The sequence below is a fragment of the Gossypium hirsutum genome, chromosome A03, assembly GCF_007990345.1.
Source record: "Gossypium hirsutum isolate 1008001.06 chromosome A03, Gossypium_hirsutum_v2.1, whole genome shotgun sequence".
Lineage (NCBI taxonomy): Eukaryota > Viridiplantae > Streptophyta > Magnoliopsida > Malvales > Malvaceae > Gossypium > Gossypium hirsutum.
This window is the reverse complement of record NC_053426.1, coordinates 92,392,319-92,412,231: the sequence shown is the minus strand read 5'-3', so window position 1 is coordinate 92,412,231 and position 19,913 is coordinate 92,392,319. Positions and strand designations below refer to the sequence as shown.

The 19,913-nt window shown below is 37.1% G+C and overlaps 1 non-coding gene across 1 annotated transcript; it reads left to right on the top strand.

Annotated features, from left to right (window-relative positions):
- Window positions 1–1,729: 1,729 nt before the first annotated feature.
- On the top strand, window positions 1,730–1,835 carry LOC121225207 (small nucleolar RNA R71). Its single transcript, XR_005923125.1, has one exon. It is a non-coding gene; the product is annotated as a small nucleolar RNA R71 (small nucleolar RNA).
- The last annotated feature ends 18,078 nt before the right edge of the window (window positions 1,836–19,913 follow it).

Here is a 19,913-nt window from a genome sequence, read left to right as displayed (position 1 = left end):
GTTGTCATGGCACTGCTTATTCATCGTTATTCTCATTTCTCCTAACCTGTGTTCGCCATTCATCTAGTTCCTCGATCTGTAGCCTTCGCTCTTCATGGATATTCTTGTCATTACATGGACTGGAACATGGCTCAGTTGTACTTCTCGAAAGTTTTTCCTGCAAAGAAGGTTGAATAACAAGGTTACTCACATTAAAAGAACTTTTGTAATCATCTCGATCACTAGTCTTTTTGTAAGAATCACGAGCTTGGAGTTTAATCATGTCATCGCCTACCCAAAGTGTGAGTTCATCTGTTCCAACATCAATGATAGATCTAGTAGTTTCTAAAAAGGGTCTGCCTAGAATTAAAGGTACGTCATTGTCCTCATCCATGTCTAAGACAACGAAATCGACTGGGAACATGAATTTGTCAATTTTAACAAGCACATCTTCAACGATACCCTAGGAAATCTAATAGTTTTATCAGCTAATTGTATGCTCATCCTAGTTTGTTTGGGTTCCCTAGTCTTAGCTACTTAAACATCTTGTAGGGCATGACATTAATACTTGCCCCTAATCAGGTAAAGCATTATTAACATTCAAACTACCAATTAGACAAGGAATCGTAAAACTCCCTGGATCTTTCAGTTTGTTGGGTAGCTTGTTTTGCAAAATAGCTGAGCAAACTACATTTAACTCCACATGCTATGACTTATCTAACTTCCGTTTGTTTGCTAAAAGCTCCTTTAAAATTTAACTGCGTTTGGCATCTGTGAAAGAGCTTCAATAAACGGTAAGTTAATATGTAATTTTTTAAGTAGTTTAAGAAATTTACCGAATTGTTTGTTTGTGTGGTCTTTCTTTGTCGCATTGGGTATGGCACATGAGGTCTATATTCTTTACTTACCGGATTTTGTGTACCATAACTCACCTCAACCTTACCATTGGTTACAACTGTTCTTGCCTCGTTTCAGATTTAGATTCAGTTAATCCTTCTTTGTCACACACAGTGATGGCATAGAGTTGCTCCCTTGGGTTAGTTTCTGTATTACTGGGCAAGCCACCTTGTGGTCGTTTAGAGATCAACTTAGCAAGCTGACCTATTTGAGTTTCGCGCCCTTGAATCTACGATTGCTAATTTTTAACTACTGTCTCGGTATTCTAAAAATGAGTTTCTGACACAAAGATAAATTTTGTAAGCATCTCCTCAAGGTTCAGCTTTTTCTCCTGTTGGTACGATGGTTGTTGAAAACCTGGAGGGTGTTGTGGCCTTTGTTCCCTTGACCACCCTACAAAAAATTGAGATGGTTCCTCCAACCTGCATTGTAAGTGTTACTATAAGTGTTATTATGAGGTCTAGAATTGTTGCCCATATAGTAGACTTGTTCTCCCTCAATGCTGGGGTTGAAGGATGGATAGTCTGTGTTGTGCATCCCTCCTCCATTTGAATCACACCTCATCACTGGATGTACCTAAGTAGAATCATACAAACCATCAATCTTTTTATTCAATAGTTCTACCTGTTAGATAGCATAGTGACTTCGTCGAGGTTGAAAACACCAGCTGCTTTTGTCGGCCTCGTTCTCATGACTTGCCACTGATAGTTGTTTAGTGACATCTCTTCAATAAATTCGTAAGCCTCTTCAGGTGTTTTGTTGTTAAAGGTTCCACCAGTGGCTGCATCAATTAGTTGCCTTGTTGAGGGCTTCACACCGTTGTAGAAGGTCTGAACCTGTAAGCATAAAGGTAACACAATGTGAGGGAACCTTCTCAATAAATCCTTGTTTCTCTCTCATGCATTATAAAGTGTTTCTAAATCCATATGCACAAAAAAAGAGATATCATTCCTCAATTTAGCTGTTCTAGCCGGCGAAAAATATTTAAGCAAAAATTTTCAGACATTTGTTCCCAAGTAGTGATTGACCCTCGTTGTAATGAGTTCAACCACTGTTTAGCCTTATTCCGTAATGAAAGGGAAATAACCGAAGGTGAATGGCATTGTCAGAAATGCCATTGATCTTGAAAGTGTTGCAGAATTCTAGAAAATTTGCTAAATGAGGTTTGGATCCTAGTCCTGCAAACCATCAAACTGAACAAACTATTGTATCATTTGAATCGTGTTAGGTTTCAGTTCAAAATTATTTGCAGCAACAGCAGGTCTAACTATACTCGATTCAATTCCTGTTAAAGTAGGTTTAGCATAATCATACATAGTACGAGGAGCAGGATTCTGATTTACTGGATTTGCAGCAACTACAGGAGGTAGCGGATTATTCTGATTATCTGTCATCTCTTCGGTAATATCGGTCTCGTCCTCTTGCTCTTCTTCTATATACTGTAGGCTTCGCCTTATTTCTCTTTGATTTCTACGAGCTTGCTTTCTATCTCACTGTCAAATAACAAAGACCCTGACGGGTTCCTTCTAGTCATAACTAGAGGTTCCTGCCAAAAGCAAATAACAGGGAGATTAGAAAAGAAGTAAAAATTAAAACAAAAAGTAATTTGCAATAAAAAATGGCTAAGTAATAAAATTCAAGCGTTCCTAATATCTTAGTCCCCAGAAACGGCGCCAAAAACTTGATGATCGTTTTATGAATCACTAAATTAGACTATGATCGTGACTAAGGCTAGTGCACCTATCGAATGGTAGTATAGCTATGGTGAGTCCAGATATCGTATCCACAAAGACTAGAAGTACTAGTATTAACTATCTTTCTATTATTTAGCCTAAAAATATAAGGAATTTTTTTAAATCTAAAATTAACTAACTAATTAACTACTAAATACGACAGAGAGCGAATTGGGAAAAGTACTTGAAGAAAACTTATAAAGAGGACAATACCCAGGAAAGAATCCACTTAGACTTCACTTATTATTCTGACTCTGAATCAAACGATTTATTCACTTTTCTTGATTCGTAGAAATTCATAAATTATGTTAATATCTCTTTCGATACTAAGAACAACTGACTCTAGGTTGATTAATTGAAATCTCTTCTAATTAAAACCACTATCGTCGCACTAACTCGATCTATGGATTTCCCTATTAGACTAGTCTCTAATTCAGCAGATTTATGTCGTCCAATTTCTAGGATTATATGCAACTCTGCTTAATTATGCTAGATCTACTCTTAAACAGGGACATTTGCTCCACTGAATAAGCACATCAAACTTGGAATAATATCCTAAAAATATTAAAACAAGGATTAAGAACACATAATCAAGAACAAGAACAAGTATTTATCGTATAATTCAGATAATTAAATAATAAGAGCCATCGTGGGTTTCATCCTCCCTAGGTATTTAGGGAGTTTAGTTCATAATGTAAAAGGAAGACATCCCAAATTTAGAAAACAACAAGACATAAAAACCTAAATAAACTTCGAGAGAAATTTGAATAGAGATCTTCAATCTTAAAGTGGATCTGCTTTTGAGATATAAAAAACCCAAATAAACCCAAGTAATTTCTGCTTTCTACTCTGTGTCCCCCCATTGATCCTATTCTCGTATGTTAAGTAGACTTTGGAATGCCCAAAATAGCCAAAAATTAGCCTTTTTCGAATAGAATTAAAATAGGTCTTGACATAGACACGGTCGTGTGGCACACCCGTGTGATGGTGCTCAAGCCGTGTGTAATTTTGACATAGTTTTAAATAGACATGGCTATGACACACGGGCATGTAGCCTACCTGTGTGTCTCACACGGGTGTGTGGATTACCCATGTCGACTTGTCTAGGCCGTGTGTAGTACTGAAATAAACCTATTTTGTCCGTTTTTGGCCTTTTTCTTGCACTTTTCGCTTTTCTATGCTCATCTGGATGTGAAACATGAAATTAAAGGATTAGGAGTATCAAATTCACTAAATCTTATGATAAATTATCCAAAGGTAAAAATATGTATATATTATGGTTTATCAAATCAATTTGCTATCCCAGATAGCTTTCACTACATGACACAATCATGTGTCTCAAATCACATTTCAATTCATTCTTCAATTTTAATCATAGCACTGCCTCATTCAATAACCATTCCATGAACACATGGTTCATACATTTCGTTTTCATATCTCAATTAAATATCTCATTCCAATTTAGATACAAAATCATACGATTTATCAATTCATTTAGTACCAATTCTAATTTCCAATTCGTTCATTTACCCCTATTAACTTGACTCGGACTTTAACGGATACATGGATCCAACCAAGCACACCAATATGGCACCCAGTGCCTCATCAGATAATTCGAAGTAATAATTTGACACCCAATGTCTCATCGGCTTTGCCGAAGTAAGTTGGTACCCAGTACCTTATCAAATTTATCCGAAGTAATAGCTTGACACCCAGTGTCTCATCAACTCGTGGTGTAACCCCGAACCCGAAACCGTCATCGGGGTCGAACACGAGGTGTTGACTGGCTTTACCCTCTTACAAAATTTATTTTCCAGACACTGCCCAATCTGTGTACTAGTCGTTTTAAAATTCATATCTTGAGTTTCGTAACTCGAAAATCAGTTTCGTAATTTTTCCCAGAAACTAGACTCATGTGCCCATCTATGTATTTTTTTCTAGAATTTTTGGTTGGGCCAATTAGTACAGTTTATTAGTCAAAGTTCCCCAAGTTGCAGGGGTCGACTACACTGACCTTTGCCCATTACGACTGGGATATCTCCCTGCACGGGGCTTCAATACTGTTGCCGTTTGTTTCTATGGAAACTAGACTCAGAGAGGAATCTGCACATATATGGTACGACCCCTAATTATCTCTGGTTAATTTATAATGAATTTCCAAAGTTGGAGCAGGGAATCCAGAAACCGTTCTGGCCCTGTCCCACTAAAATCTGATTATCTCTTAATATACTGCCCATATGATCTTTTCGTTACTTCCTCATGAAAACAGACTCATCGAGCTTCGATTACATAATTTATTCATCAATTAATTCCACTCCTACTATTTTTAGTGATTTTTCAATCTCATGACACTGCTGCTGCTAGCATCTGTTACGAAAGTAACTAGGTCCATTTCATGCCTACCCTCGATCCAACTCAATCGAACATTCGTGCCATTTTCGCATGGCTTAAAGTTTACATGCCATAATTCAAACACAACATACTAGCTTATACATGCCAAAATGATCTTCTAAGCACACTAAGAAGAAAGTACCAAAACTAGCTATCTGGTGTGATGACTTCGTTGACGGCCCGACCCCGCAAAAATTGATGAGTCCAAGCAACCTATAATGGGTGACAAGGAAACACCGGGTGAGTTTATAACTCAGTAAGTCATAAGCAATGCTCTACTATACATCAATAACATTATCACAAGAGGAATAAAATGGAATGAGACAATTTACTCCATCCATACCGAACCATACCATAGTTCCACCAACCTACCGATTCAATTTCATATCAATTCATGCCTTCACAATTCATATACTCATCAATAGGACATTGAAGCATTTTCATAAATCAATTTATTTTCGTTACAATCAAACCACAAAACGGCCTTTCACCCATCCTACGATAAATTTTTATGTACGTGACTTCAAGTATAGTTGTCACATAGGTTCAACTTACCGAGCTCAACACCAAGTATACGCATAGCACATATTAGCCATGTCCTCAAGACACTTACCCGATCCGCTGTCCGCGATCAGCTCAATAGTGTCGCACACATAGTGTCCATAATGATTCACGAATGTATATTGAGCCCGCACACTCAGTGCTATATAATCAACTCGCACATTTAGTGCCACGTAATCAAATCGCACACTTAGTGCTACATAGTCAAACCCGCACACTTAGTGCCGCATGGTCAATTCGCACACTTAGTGCATCATATTCATTTCGCACACTTAGTGCAACAAAGTAGAATCGCACACTTAGTGCTGTACAATTTAATCCCGCGCACTTAGCACCAATCTCATGGTCATAAATGGTTATCCCGCACATTTAGTGCCGAGATCAACAACTCATTACATCTCACCTCATTTATTTCATTCAACAATTTCATCATCACATACGTACATGCATATATATATGTACATTTATTCATTCCATTCAGCATCAATACACAACATTATGACCATTGAAATAATACCAACTACATGCTTAATGACTTACCTCGTGTTGGGTAAGACGGTTCCAACTCGGCTACTCGATAACCTTTTCTTTGCCTTTGCTCGATTCACCTCCTTTAGCTCCTTGAGCTATATCAATAATTTAACTAGTTTAACCACCTTGCTAAATATTTACAATCCAATCTCACATGTATATGTATGTTAGTATATTCGGCTAATAATCTCATGCAACTACCAAAGCCGAATCAACTAAATATACTTATGTATACACACATATATCATCATCGAAATCACCTAAGCTTAGACATCGATTTTTAATTTCAAGTAAGTTGCCGAATGCAACCTTACTAATTTCTCATGGATTCAATATACCATTACCATGAAATCAACAACCAAATTCATAGACAATTTAGGAAAATCACATTACAATTCTCATATTCAAGCAAAGACCATGGCCGAATGCACATATGACCTCATAACAAAAATATTGAACCTTTGGTTGCCCAATTAGCTTAACATCCATCAAATTTTTAAATCAAGAAGCTCACCTCATCTATAATCAACTCTCAATGCCCTAAGGCATCAAAAACAACATCAAAGAAATACAACCATCCATGGCCGAATGTCCTAGCCGAATTGTTTTAACCATGAGTAACATAACAAGCATAGATCGTGTTTATGGATATACCGTGGCCGATTCAAGCTAATCACCTCCAAAATCATCAACCATTTTCGTTGCATATAACATATATAAACATGAATAAGTTTCATATAATCCCTTAACACATTAATTTCTTTCATCAACAACCTTTTCCTTGAACACTTTCTCATGACCGATTGCTCATGTTATCAACAAGATTCAAAGTTTAAACATGGGCTATTTAAAACATGCATGCATCTCAAAGACAACATCAAACATACCTTAGTCTAACCACCACCATAGCCGATTTTTCTCAAGCCTTTTTCCCCTTCCTTTCTTTCCTCTATTCGGCCAAGGATGTTCAAGAATGAACTCTTTTTTTTTTGTTTTCTTTCTTCAATTCACGGCAACAAGGGGGGGGTGAGACCATGTACTTTTTTTTTTTCTCCATCACCCTTCTTTCATTATTTAATCACCATGCTTATTATTTTATTATTCTTAACATGCATCACTAGCATAACATGTTGGAGACATGTTTCCACCTATAGCATGGCCGGCCACTACATATTAGGGAGGGGGAATTTGACATGCAAGTCCCCTTTTTCTTCCACATGCACTAATAGGTCCTCATGCATTGACCTATCACATTTTAAAATTTTCTCATATAAGTCCTATTGACTAAATTCACATGCAATCGACTAAATCGAAGCTTGAAATTTTACACATTCATGATTACATATTCTAGACAATAAACATCACATTCAAACCTTTCGGTGACTCGGTTTAGCGGTCCCGAAACCACTTCCCGGCTAGGGTCAATTTTGGGCTGTCACAACTCTCCCTCACTTAAGAAATTTTCGTCCTCGAAAATCTTACCAGTAAATAGGTTTGGATATCGTTCCTTCATCGAGCTCTCGGGTTCCCAGGTTGCTTCCTCGATCCCGTGTTTGAGCCACAACACCTTAACCAACGGAACCCTTTTGTTTCGCAACTCTTTCACCTCACGAGCTAGGATACGTATCGGTTCTTCTTCATAACTCATATCGGCTTGAATTTCAACCTCTGATGGGCTAATTATATGCGACGGATCAGATCGATAGCGTCGAAGCATCGAAACATGAAAGACATCGTGAATCTTTTCAAGCTCAGGGGGCAAAATCAATCTATACGCAACTGGCCCCACTCGTTCGGAGATTTCGTACGGCCCAATGAATCTCGGGCTCAACTTGCCCTTACGGCCAAACCTAAGTACCTTTTTCCAAGGCGAAACTTTAAGGAACACTTTATCTCCCACCTGATATTCAATGTCCTTCCGTTTCAGATCCGCATACGATTTCTGACGATCTGTGGCTGCCTTCAAACTTTCACGGATTACTTTTACTTTCTGTTCAGCATCTTTAATCAAATCAACTCCGAAAATTTTACTTTCACCAAGCTCGGTCCAAAACAATGGTGTACGGCATTTACGACCGTACAAAGCCTCGTAAGGTGCCATCTTAATACTTGATTGAAAACTATTGTTGTAAGCGAATTCAATCAAAGGTACATACCGTTCCCATGAACCACTAAACTCAAGGATGCAGCATCTCAGCATATCCTCGAGTATCTGAATTATCCGCTCGGATTGACCATCGGTTTGGGGATGAAAAGCGGTGCTAAAATGCAGCTGGGTACCCAAAGCTTCTTGCAATTTCTTCCAAAATCGCGAGGTGAATCTCGGATCTCTATCCGACACGATAGAAATAGGTACTCCATGTAATCTCACAATCTGAGAAACATACAACTCGGCTAGTTTATCCAATGAGAAATCCGTACGCACGGGGATAAAGTGAGCCGACTTAGTCAGCCTATCAACAACAACCCAAATCGCATCCTTCTTACTTGCGGACAATGGCAGTCCGGACACAAAGTCCATTGTGACTCGGTCCCATTTCCACTCGGGTATCATGATCGGCTGAAGTAACCCTGAAGGCACTTGATGTTCCGCTTTCACTTGCTGACATATTAAACATCTCGAAACAAAGTCGGAGATGTCTCGCTTCATACCATGCCACCAAAATCGACATTTCAAGTCGTTGTACATTTTCGTGCTCCCCGGGTGAATTGACATTCGGCTACAATGGGCTTCGTTCAGGATCATCGGAATGAGTTCCGAATTCCTTGGAACGCACAAACGACTTCTAAACCTCAAACAACCATCATCATCAATCTGAAACTCCGATTCCTTGTTTGGAACACACTCAGCTCGTTTTGCAACTAATTCATCATCGACTTTCTGAGCTTCATGAATTTGATGAGTCAATAATGGTTTGGCTTTTAATTCAGCTACTAACACATTGTCAGGTAGAACAGACAAGTGTACATTCATCGCTCGCAAAGCAAACAGTGATTTCCGGCTTAAGGCGTCCGCAACCACATTAGCCTTTCCCGGGTGGTAATCAATGACAAGCTCATAATCCTTCAACAATTCAAGCCAACGTCTTTGTCGCAGATTCAAGTCCCGTTGAGTCATCAAATATTTGAGACTTTTGTGATCCGAAAACACATGGCACTTCTCACCAAACAAATAATGTCGCCATATTTTCAATGCAAACACAATGGCGGCTAGTTCGAGATCATGGGTCGGATAATTTCTCTCGTGTGGCTTCAATTGTCTCGACGCATAGGCCACAACTCAACCTTCTTGCATCAATACACAACCCAACCCGAGTAGGGATGCGTCACTATAAACGACAAACTCTTTACCCGATTCGGGTTGCACCAAAATTGGAGCTTTAGTCAGATGAGTTTTCAGTTGATCGAAGCTTTTCTGACATTTCTCCGTCCATTCGAACTTAACATCCTTCTGAAGTAGCTTCGTCATTGGTGTGGCTATCATCGAGAAACCTTTGACAAATCGTCGGTAATAACCGGTGAGCCCTAGAAAGCTCCGGACTTCGGTAACGTTTCTCGGAGGCTTCCAGTTAAGTATGGCTGAAATTTTGCTCGGGTCAACCCGAATACCCGATGCGGATACCACATGACCCAAGAAGCTAACCTCTCTTAGCCAGAACTCACACTTACTGAACTTAGCATATAACTGCTTATCCCGCAAAATTTGCATCACTAGCCTCAGATGCTCAGCATGTTCGGCCTCATCTCTTGAATAGACCAAGATGTCATCAATAAACACAACTACGAACCGATCCAAGTACGGCCTAAAGATCCGATTCATCAAATCCATAAACACCGCAGGGGCATTAGTGAGCCCAAACGGCATCACTAAGAACTCATAGTGACCGTACCTCGTTCTGAAAGCAGTTTTGGGTACGTCCGAATCTCGAATCCGTAACTGATAATAACCCGATCTCAAATCTATCTTTGAAAACACCGATGCTCCCTTTAATTGATCGAACAGATCATCTATACGCGGTAACGGATACTTATTCTTTATCGTCACTTTATTCAGTTGACGATAGTCAATGCACAACCTCATGGTTCCGTCCTTCTTTTTCACGAACAATACTGGTGCACCCCAAGGCGAGAAACTCGGTCGAGCGAAACCTCTATCCGTCAATTCTTGCAACTGAGCTTTCAACTCTTTTAACTCAGTTAGTGCCATACGATACGGAGCGATCGAAATTGGCGTAGTTCCAGGTACAAGCTCAATTCCAAACTCTACTTCCCGAACAGGTGGCAAACCCGGTAACTCTTCAGGAAAAACATCCGGGTATTCACAAACCACCGGCACCGATTCGGGTTTCTTTTCTAACTCCTTGTCATCAAGTACATACGCGAGGTATGCTTCGCACCCTTTCCTTACATATTTCTGGGCCAACATTGCTGATATTACAGCTGGCAACCCCCTTAAGTCCGCAGACTCAACTCGGATTATTTCGTTATTTGCGCACCTCAAATCGATAGTCTTGCTTTTGCAATTCACAACCGCATCATGCGCGGTTAACCAATCCAAACCAAGAATAACATCAAACTCGTCGAACGGCAAAAGCATCAAATCAGCCGGAAAACAGGATTCTCGGATTAATAGAGGGCATCTCTTACACACTTTATCAACAAGTACGCATTGACCCAAAGGGTTTGATACTCGAATTACGAGCTCAGTAGACTCAACAGGTAGAGTCTTACTGGTTGCTAAGGTTTCGCATACATATGAATGAGTAGAACCAGGGTCAATCAATGCAATCACATTAGTATCAAAGAGAGTGAAGGTACCAGTGATGACGTCGGGGGAGGATGCCTCCTCTCGTGCGCGAATGGCATATGCTCTAGCAGGAGCACGGTTCTCGGCGCGATCGGCCGTATCAGAAGCCCCCCTCTGACTACCACCCCTGCCTCCAAAAATTCTCGGTGGTCTACCTCTAGATGTCACTCCACTAGGTCTTGCACCTTGAATCTTATTCTTCTCATCCAGCTCCGTGCAATCTCTAATGAAGTGGTCCTTCGAACCGCATCCGTAACAGGCCCTGTTAGTAGACTTGCCCCAACATTCACCTAGGTGTCGTCTTCCACATTGGGGACATTCAGGTTTCTCGTGCCGATTATTGCCCACACTAGCTACCGAAGTAGCTCGGGAGCCCATCGATGGTCTTGCCCTGATGGAAATTCCCGTAGTCGCCCTCGACTTACTAATGTCCTCCCTGAACTTCTTCACAGCTGAGAACGGAGCTTTACCCGTCGATCTTTTACGATAATCTCTAGCTTCAAATTCAGCCTTCCTCTTCTCCTTTCCAAGTTCCTCCGCCTTGCAGGCTCGTTCGACTAGTGTTACGAATTCCTTTATTTCCAGAATACCCATTAGTAGCTTTAAATCTTCGTTCAATCCTTCCTCAAATCTTTTGCACATAGCAACCTCATCAGCTACGCACTCCCGGGCATACCTACTAAGTCTTACGAATTCATGTTCGTATTCAGATACAGTCATACGGCCTTGCTTGAGTTCCAAGAACTCCTTACGCTTCTGGTCAATGAACCGTTGGCTAATAAATTTCTTCCGAAATTCCGTTTGAAAGAAGTCCCAAGTTACTCGCTCGTTCGGGACTATGGAAATCAATGTCCTCCACCAATAGTAGGCTGAGTCTCGCAACAAAGATACAGCACATTTTAGACATTCATCGGGTGTGCATGACAATTCATCGAACACCCGAATGGTGTTATCAAGCCAGAACTCGGCCCTTTCGGCATCATCAGTTACTATGGCCTTGAACTCCTCGGCCCCACGCTTCCTAATCAAGTCTACAGGTAGCTTACTCAGCCTCACAGGATCAGCGACTGACGGCCTTACAGGCTCTTGGGGTGGGTTATTCAAATTTGGGAATTGTTGGACAGCCGGGTTGGCTCGGGCATATTGCGCGACCCACTCATTCATCATGGTAAAGAAGGCTTGTTTAGCCCCCTCACCTTGATTATTCGCAGATGACTGGGGTTCAACAGGCGGCGTCCCTTGTGCAGGAGCAGCCGCTACGCTCTCAACGTCATCCGCTAGGGTTCTTTCTTCACCGGGATCCATTTACTAATCAAGACAAAAACATTTCAACCGTCAGAAGTCATCACCCTTTTAAACATTAACATTATGGCATGTATAGCTAGACTCATACGTGCTATGGAAGTCCTAGAACCGACTAAACCATAGCTCTGATACCAATAAAATGTAACACCCCGAACCCGAAACCGTCATCGGGGTCGAACACGAGGTGTTGACTGGCTTTACCCTCTTACAAAATTTATTTTCCAGACACTGCCCAATCTGTGTACTAGTCGTTTTAAAATTCATATCTTGAGTTTCGTAACTCGAAAATCAGTTTCGTAATTTTTCCCAGAAACTAGACTCATGTGCCCATCTATGTATTTTTTTCTAGAATTTTTGGTTGGGCCAATTAGTACAGTTTATTAGTCAAAGTTCCCCAAGTTGCAGGGGTCGACTACACTGACCTTTGCCCATTACGACTGGGATATCTCCCTGCACGGGGCTTCAATACTGTTGCCGTTTGTTTCTATGGAAACTAGACTCAGAGAGGAATCTGCACATATATGGTACGACCCCTAATTATCTCTGGTTAATTTATAATGAATTTCCAAAGTTGGAGCAGGGAATCCAGAAACCGTTCTGGCCCTGTCCCACTAAAATCTGATTATCTCTTAATATACTGCCCATATGATCTTTTCGTTACTTCCTCATGAAAACAGACTCATCGAGCTTCGATTACATAATTTATTCATCAATTAATTCCACTCCTACTATTTTTAGTGATTTTTCAATCTCATGACACTGCTGCTGCCAGCATCTGTTACGAAAGTAACTAGGTCCATTTCATGCCTACCCTCGATCCAACTCAATCGAACATTCGTGCCATTTTCGCATGGCTTAAAGTTTACATGCCATAATTCAAACACAACATACTAGCTTATACATGCCAAAATGATCTTCTAAGCACACTAAGAAGAAAGTACCAAAACTAGCTATCTGGTGTGATGACTTCGTTGACGGCCCGACCCCGCAAAAATTGATGAGTCCAAGCAACCTATAATGGGTGACAAGGAAACACCGGGTGAGTTTATAACTCAGTAAGTCATAAGCAATGCTCTACTATACATCAATAACATTATCACAAGAGGAATAAAATGGAATGAGACAATTTACTCCATCCATACCGAACCATACCATAGTTCCACCAACCTACCGATTCAATTTCATATCAATTCATGCCTTCACAATTCATATACTCATCAATAGGACATTGAAGCATTTTCATAAATCAATTTATTTTCGTTACAATCAAACCACAAAACGGCCTTTCACCCATCCTACGATAAATTTTTATGTACGTGACTTCAAGTATAGTTGTCACATAGGTTCAACTTACCGAGCTCAACACCAAGTATACGCATAGCACATATTAGCCATGTCCTCAAGACACTTACCCGATCCGCTGTCCGCGATCAGCTCAATAGTGTCGCACACATAGTGTCCATAATGATTCACGAATGTATATTGAGCCCGCACACTCAGTGCTATATAATCAACTCGCACATTTAGTGCCACGTAATCAAATCGCACACTTAGTGCTACATAGTCAAACCCGCACACTTAGTGCCGCATGGTCAATTCGCACACTTAGTGCATCATATTCATTTCGCACACTTAGTGCAACAAAGTAGAATCGCACACTTAGTGCTGTACAATTTAATCCCGCGCACTTAGCACCAATCTCATGGTCATAAATGGTTATCCCGCACATTTAGTGCCGAGATCAACAACTCATTACATCTCACCTCATTTATTTCATTCAACAATTTCATCATCACATACGTACATGCATATATATATGTACATTTATTCATTCCATTCAGCATCAATACACAACATTATGACCATTGAAATAATACCAACTACATGCTTAATGACTTACCTCGTGTTGGGTAAGACGGTTCCAACTCGGCTACTCGATAACCTTTTCTTTGCCTTTGCTCGATTCACCTCCTTTAGCTCCTTGAGCTATATCAATAATTTAACTAGTTTAACCACCTTGCTAAATATTTACAATCCAATCTCACATGTATATGTATGTTAGTATATTCGGCTAATAATCTCATGCAACTACCAAAGCCGAATCAACTAAATATACTTATGTATACACACATATATCATCATCGAAATCACCTAAGCTTAGACATCGATTTTTAATTTCAAGTAAGTTGCCGAATGCAACCTTACTAATTTCTCATGGATTCAATATACCATTACCATGAAATCAACAACCAAATTCATAGACAATTTAGGAAAATCACATTACAATTCTCATATTCAAGCAAAGACCATGGCCGAATGCACATATGACCTCATAACAAAAATATTGAACCTTTGGTTGCCCAATTAGCTTAACATCCATCAAATTTTTAAATCAAGAAGCTCACCTCATCTATAATCAACTCTCAATGCCCTAAGGCATCAAAAACAACATCAAAGAAATACAACCATCCATGGCCGAATGTCCTAGCCGAATTGTTTTAACCATGAGTAACATAACAAGCATAGATCGTGTTTATGGATATACCGTGGCCGATTCAAGCTAATCACCTCCAAAATCATCAACCATTTTCGTTGCATATAACATATATAAACATGAATAAGTTTCATATAATCCCTTAACACATTAATTTCTTTCATCAACAACCTTTTCCTTGAACACTTTCTCATGACCGATTGCTCATGTTATCAACAAGATTCAAAGTTTAAACATGGGCTATTTAAAACATGCATGCATCTCAAAGACAACATCAAACATACCTTAGTCTAACCACCACCATAGCCGATTTTTCTCAAGCCTTTTTCCCCTTCCTTTCTTTCCTCTATTCGGCCAAGGATGTTCAAGAATGAACTCTTTTTTTTTTGTTTTCTTTCTTCAATTCACGGCAACAAGGGGGGGTGAGACCATGTACTTTTTTTTTTTCTCCATCACCCTTCTTTCATTATTTAATCACCATGCTTATTATTTTATTATTCTTAACATGCATCACTAGCATAACATGTTGGAGACATGTTTCCACCTATAGCATGGCCGGCCACTACATATTAGGGAGGGGAATTTGACATGCAAGTCCCCTTTTTCTTCCACATGCACTAATAGGTCCTCATGCATTGACCTATCACATTTTAAAATTTTCTCATATAAGTCCTATTGACTAAATTCACATGCAATCGACTAAATCGAAGCTTGAAATTTTTACACATTCATGATTACATATTCTAGACAATAAACATCACATTCAAACCTTTCGGTGACTCGGTTTAGCGGTCCCGAAACCACTTCCCGGCTAGGGTCAATTTTGGGCTGTCACACGTGGTCGAAGTATCCTTGTACTCTTCCAATCCTATGGCATGCCAATTATATCCGACTTAACCCGATACAGTTAATAGGGTATTCAATTCACATTTTCAAATACAACCAATATTCAATATTCAATTATCACATTAATCACAAATTCACATAAATCTCAACTCAATATTTTTATTTTTATTTTTATTTTTTTCATTTTAACAACAATCAATATCCAATATCAATTTTTTTTTTTCATATAATCACATAATTACACATACAATCATTTCAATTAAAAAATCAATCCATTCAATATATAATTCACTTTTCCAATACAACTAATATTCATTTCAATTCAAATAATCAATATATATTCAATATATATATACCAAGTCAATCAATATAAATTCAATAAATTCATCACATTCTAAATCAATCAATTTCAATTGCAAAACACAATAATTCTCACCTTAACACTTACCATATACATTAAATAAAAAATATAACAATTAATAACTAGTTTCGGATTATAGAAATACAAACCAGAAATTCCGAGCTATTCAACGTCGACTTTATCTTTCCCTTTTTCTTTTGTTGAGGATTCCGGTACGATGTTAGCTACAGAATTAAAACAATTAAAATTTATCAATACAATACAATTTAATTTCATATTGAAAATTTTAATTTTTACTCAATATTTGCCTAAATTTCAGTTTAGTTCCTAAGCCGAGAGTAACTTTTGTTCTTCACATTTAATTCTTTATTTTTATGCAAATTCCACTTTAGACTAAATTCAACTCCCTATTTTCACATAAATTCCTAAATTTCAAATTTTTCACAATTTACTCCCTATTACACAAAATTTACAATTTATTCTACAATTCAATCCTTTTTCATTTCTAACTTGAAAATCTATCAATTTAATCTCTAATACTCTAATTATTCAACATTAACAACATTTAAAAACTCAATAATTTCTAAAATTTTGACATGGGTTAGGTAGTATTTAATATTAGAGTTCCAAAAATATAAAAATTACAAGAAAATGGACTAAATTGACTAACCGATTGAGTTTGGAACCCTTGAAATCCTAGCTTTTTCGCCTTTCTTTCTCTTTTTCTTTTCTTTCTTTTCTTCTCTGTTTCTGCTTTGGCTTTCTTTTTCTTTTTCTATTTATTTATTCTTTCTTTATTTGTTTTATTATATATAATATAATATAGTATATATTTATACTTATATGTTAAGTAAAAGATATTTTAATATAATATATATTAAATTCAAAAAAATCTTCCTTATGCCACCTCATTTATGAGCAATGGCATAATTACTTATTTAGCCCCTTTAATTTTTTTTAATCTATAATTCAACTTTTACCCTATATACAATTTAGTCTTTATACGTAATTACTTTTAATTCAAAAAAATTCACTTAACCGAAACCTAATTAACTACACAATTAGCTTTGTAAATATTTTTAATAATATTTACTAATCTGATTTACAAGAACTGAGTCTCAGGAATGCATTTTTTTTAATTTGATCCTTTTTAATTAATTAACTATCAAAACGTTAAAATTTCCTAACGAAACTTTAATACTAACTCAATGACACTCCATAAATATTTAATTATTTACGGCTCGATTTATGAAATCGAGGTCTCGATACCTCGTTTCAAAACTAATTAATTTGATAAATATTTCTAAAGCACAAATCACTAATTCATAAGCCTTCCTAAATTCACGATTGGCTCATAAATACTAAATAATAATTTATAAGCTCTTGTCAGATTTTAGTGGTCTCAAACCACTTTTTCTGACATCACTGAAAATTGGCTGTTACAAAACTCAAGCATAAAATTTACATTTTTATCATTTATCATTTGTCGGGCATTATAATTGATCGGGCACTTTCATTTATCAGGCCCTAACGTGTATGTGATCATTTCACATATTTATGGCATTTATACAATTTACAAACATAACATTAATTCAAGCATAAAAACATATACAATTTAGCACGAACTTACCTCGACAATGTTCGTGTACGTAAAATTTACTAATTCGACATTTTCCTCTTTCCTCGTTCTAGCTCCGAATTTGGTCTATCCGGATCTATACAAGTAAATTTAACATTAATTTACCATATTTCACATTCAAGTCGACTTAATTGTCATCCTAGAAAAAATTACCATTTTGCCTCTAACTTTTCCATAAATTCTCATTTCGTCCCTAGGCTTAGAAAATAAATTTTGTGCAATTTAATCCCTATTCCAAGCCTAACCAAAATCCCATTACAAAATTTACAGCAAATGTATTCATAAAAGTTCAGCATTTTTTATCAAATTTCATAACTTTACATTTTAGTCCCTAAATCATGTTTCCATCAAAAATCACTTTGTAAAAGTTGTTTATCTATCAACAACCTTTCATTTTCTACCATAAATTTATAATTTTCAGCATATTCATCCATGGTCCATTTTCCATACTTTGATAACTTTTCAAATTAATCCCCAAATAGATAGATTAAGCTATCTCGGTTTCAAAAATATCAAAATTACTAAAAACAGGCCAAGGAAACTTACCCAATTTGGCCATGAAAGTTTCTTCTCTCTCTCCTAGGGTTTCCATGTATTATTTTAGAGAAAAAGATGAGAAAATAAGATGATATCTCTTTTTTCATCTTTTAATTAATTAAATATTTTCACTTTCTAATTTAGTCCTTGCCCTTTTTCTAAATTTACATGGATAAGTCACCAAAATATCTACATATTTTTCTTTAATGGTGTAATTACCATATAAGGACCGCAAGTTTTGAATCTCATAACTATTTAATCCTTATAATTACTAGAATTCAACTTTTCTATTTTATGCGATTTGGTCCTTTTCATAATTAAGTACATAATTGATAAAATTTTCTTTTCAAAATTTTCACATGACATTTCTAACATAATACGGGCCATATAACAAAATAAAATAAAATTTTATTTTCAGCTCATATTTGTGGTCCCAAACCACTGTTCTGATTTCACCAAAATTGGGCAATTACAAATATAATATAAATATTTTATAAATTTATTTTTTAATATAAACATATTTTAATTACAATTTAACATAAATAAATATAATTTATTATTTAATTTAAATATATTATTTAATAATTTAAATACATTATTATATAATTTATTATATATACATATATTCCAATTTAATGGTCATTTTAATCTTATCGCTACCACTGCATTTGAATCAAACACATTTCTTATCGTTGATTTTATCTCATTGTTATGGTACCAAATCTCGTTATTATAGTAATTAATCTCACCGTCATTGTTATTTTCAATCTCACCACTGATCTAATGGAGCTTAGTGATGGGCAATGGTGCTTTGATGAAAAATATTCTCAAAGCTAAACTATCCAGTTTTTTAAAAAACCTTCATTTGGTTAAAGGTGATATAAATGGGGTATTTCCAATTCTAGGGGCCTATATGAGATTAAGTGGTTTTGTTATGGAGGTTCTTATGTCATGGATTGCATAAGGGAACCTACAACCGTGACACACTTGAATGATTCATCTTTTTCGTGAGGGGTCATATAGCCCAACAGGACTGACCTGTTGCTTGAAGAAATATAAGGTTCATCTGCATAGCATGAAAAATATGAAAAGTAATCTTAGAAGATTTGATTCTATAAATCTTAGGGGATTTAATTTCTAGATTGCTTTTAATCTCGATCATTGATGTACTTTAATTTTTATCATTAGATCTGGGGGAGCTCAACTATAAATAGAGGCCTCTCCCCCTCATTTGTATTCACTTCATTCTTGAGTAATAGAATTCTTTGAGAAGATTCACTTAAACTCTTTGTGCTTTTTCTTTTCCATGGATATTTTGTCCTTTCGATCTTTCTTTTGTCTTTGAGTTGCTTACAGTTTATAATTTGATGCCTTAGAGAAATTCTAAGAGAATTATCACTTTGCGAGAGTTTGGTTGACTTAGGTGTATTTGAATCGAAGAAATCCCCTAAGGCCGCACGGATTGGGAGATGAAAAATCTAGCTCTATGATACTTAATCCTAGCATAAAAAAGAAGAGATAAATAAAACTTTGTTAGAGATGGCTTTGCCTAAAGCTTTTGGTATTGATGGTTTTCTTGCTTACTTTTACTAGAGCCAATGAAAGGTGGTATGTGGCTCAATTTTTCGTATAGTCCAAGATGTACTCCAAGGGAAGCAAATTAAGCAAGTCTTGAATAGAATTTTATCGATTCTTGTACCAAAAGTTGATAGCTTAAAAACTATCTCATAATTTTGGCCAATTAGCTTGTACTTTACATGTAATTACCAAAATAATTGTTAACAGGCTTTGTAACACCCCAAACCTGGCCTGGTCATTATGGTCGAATCTAA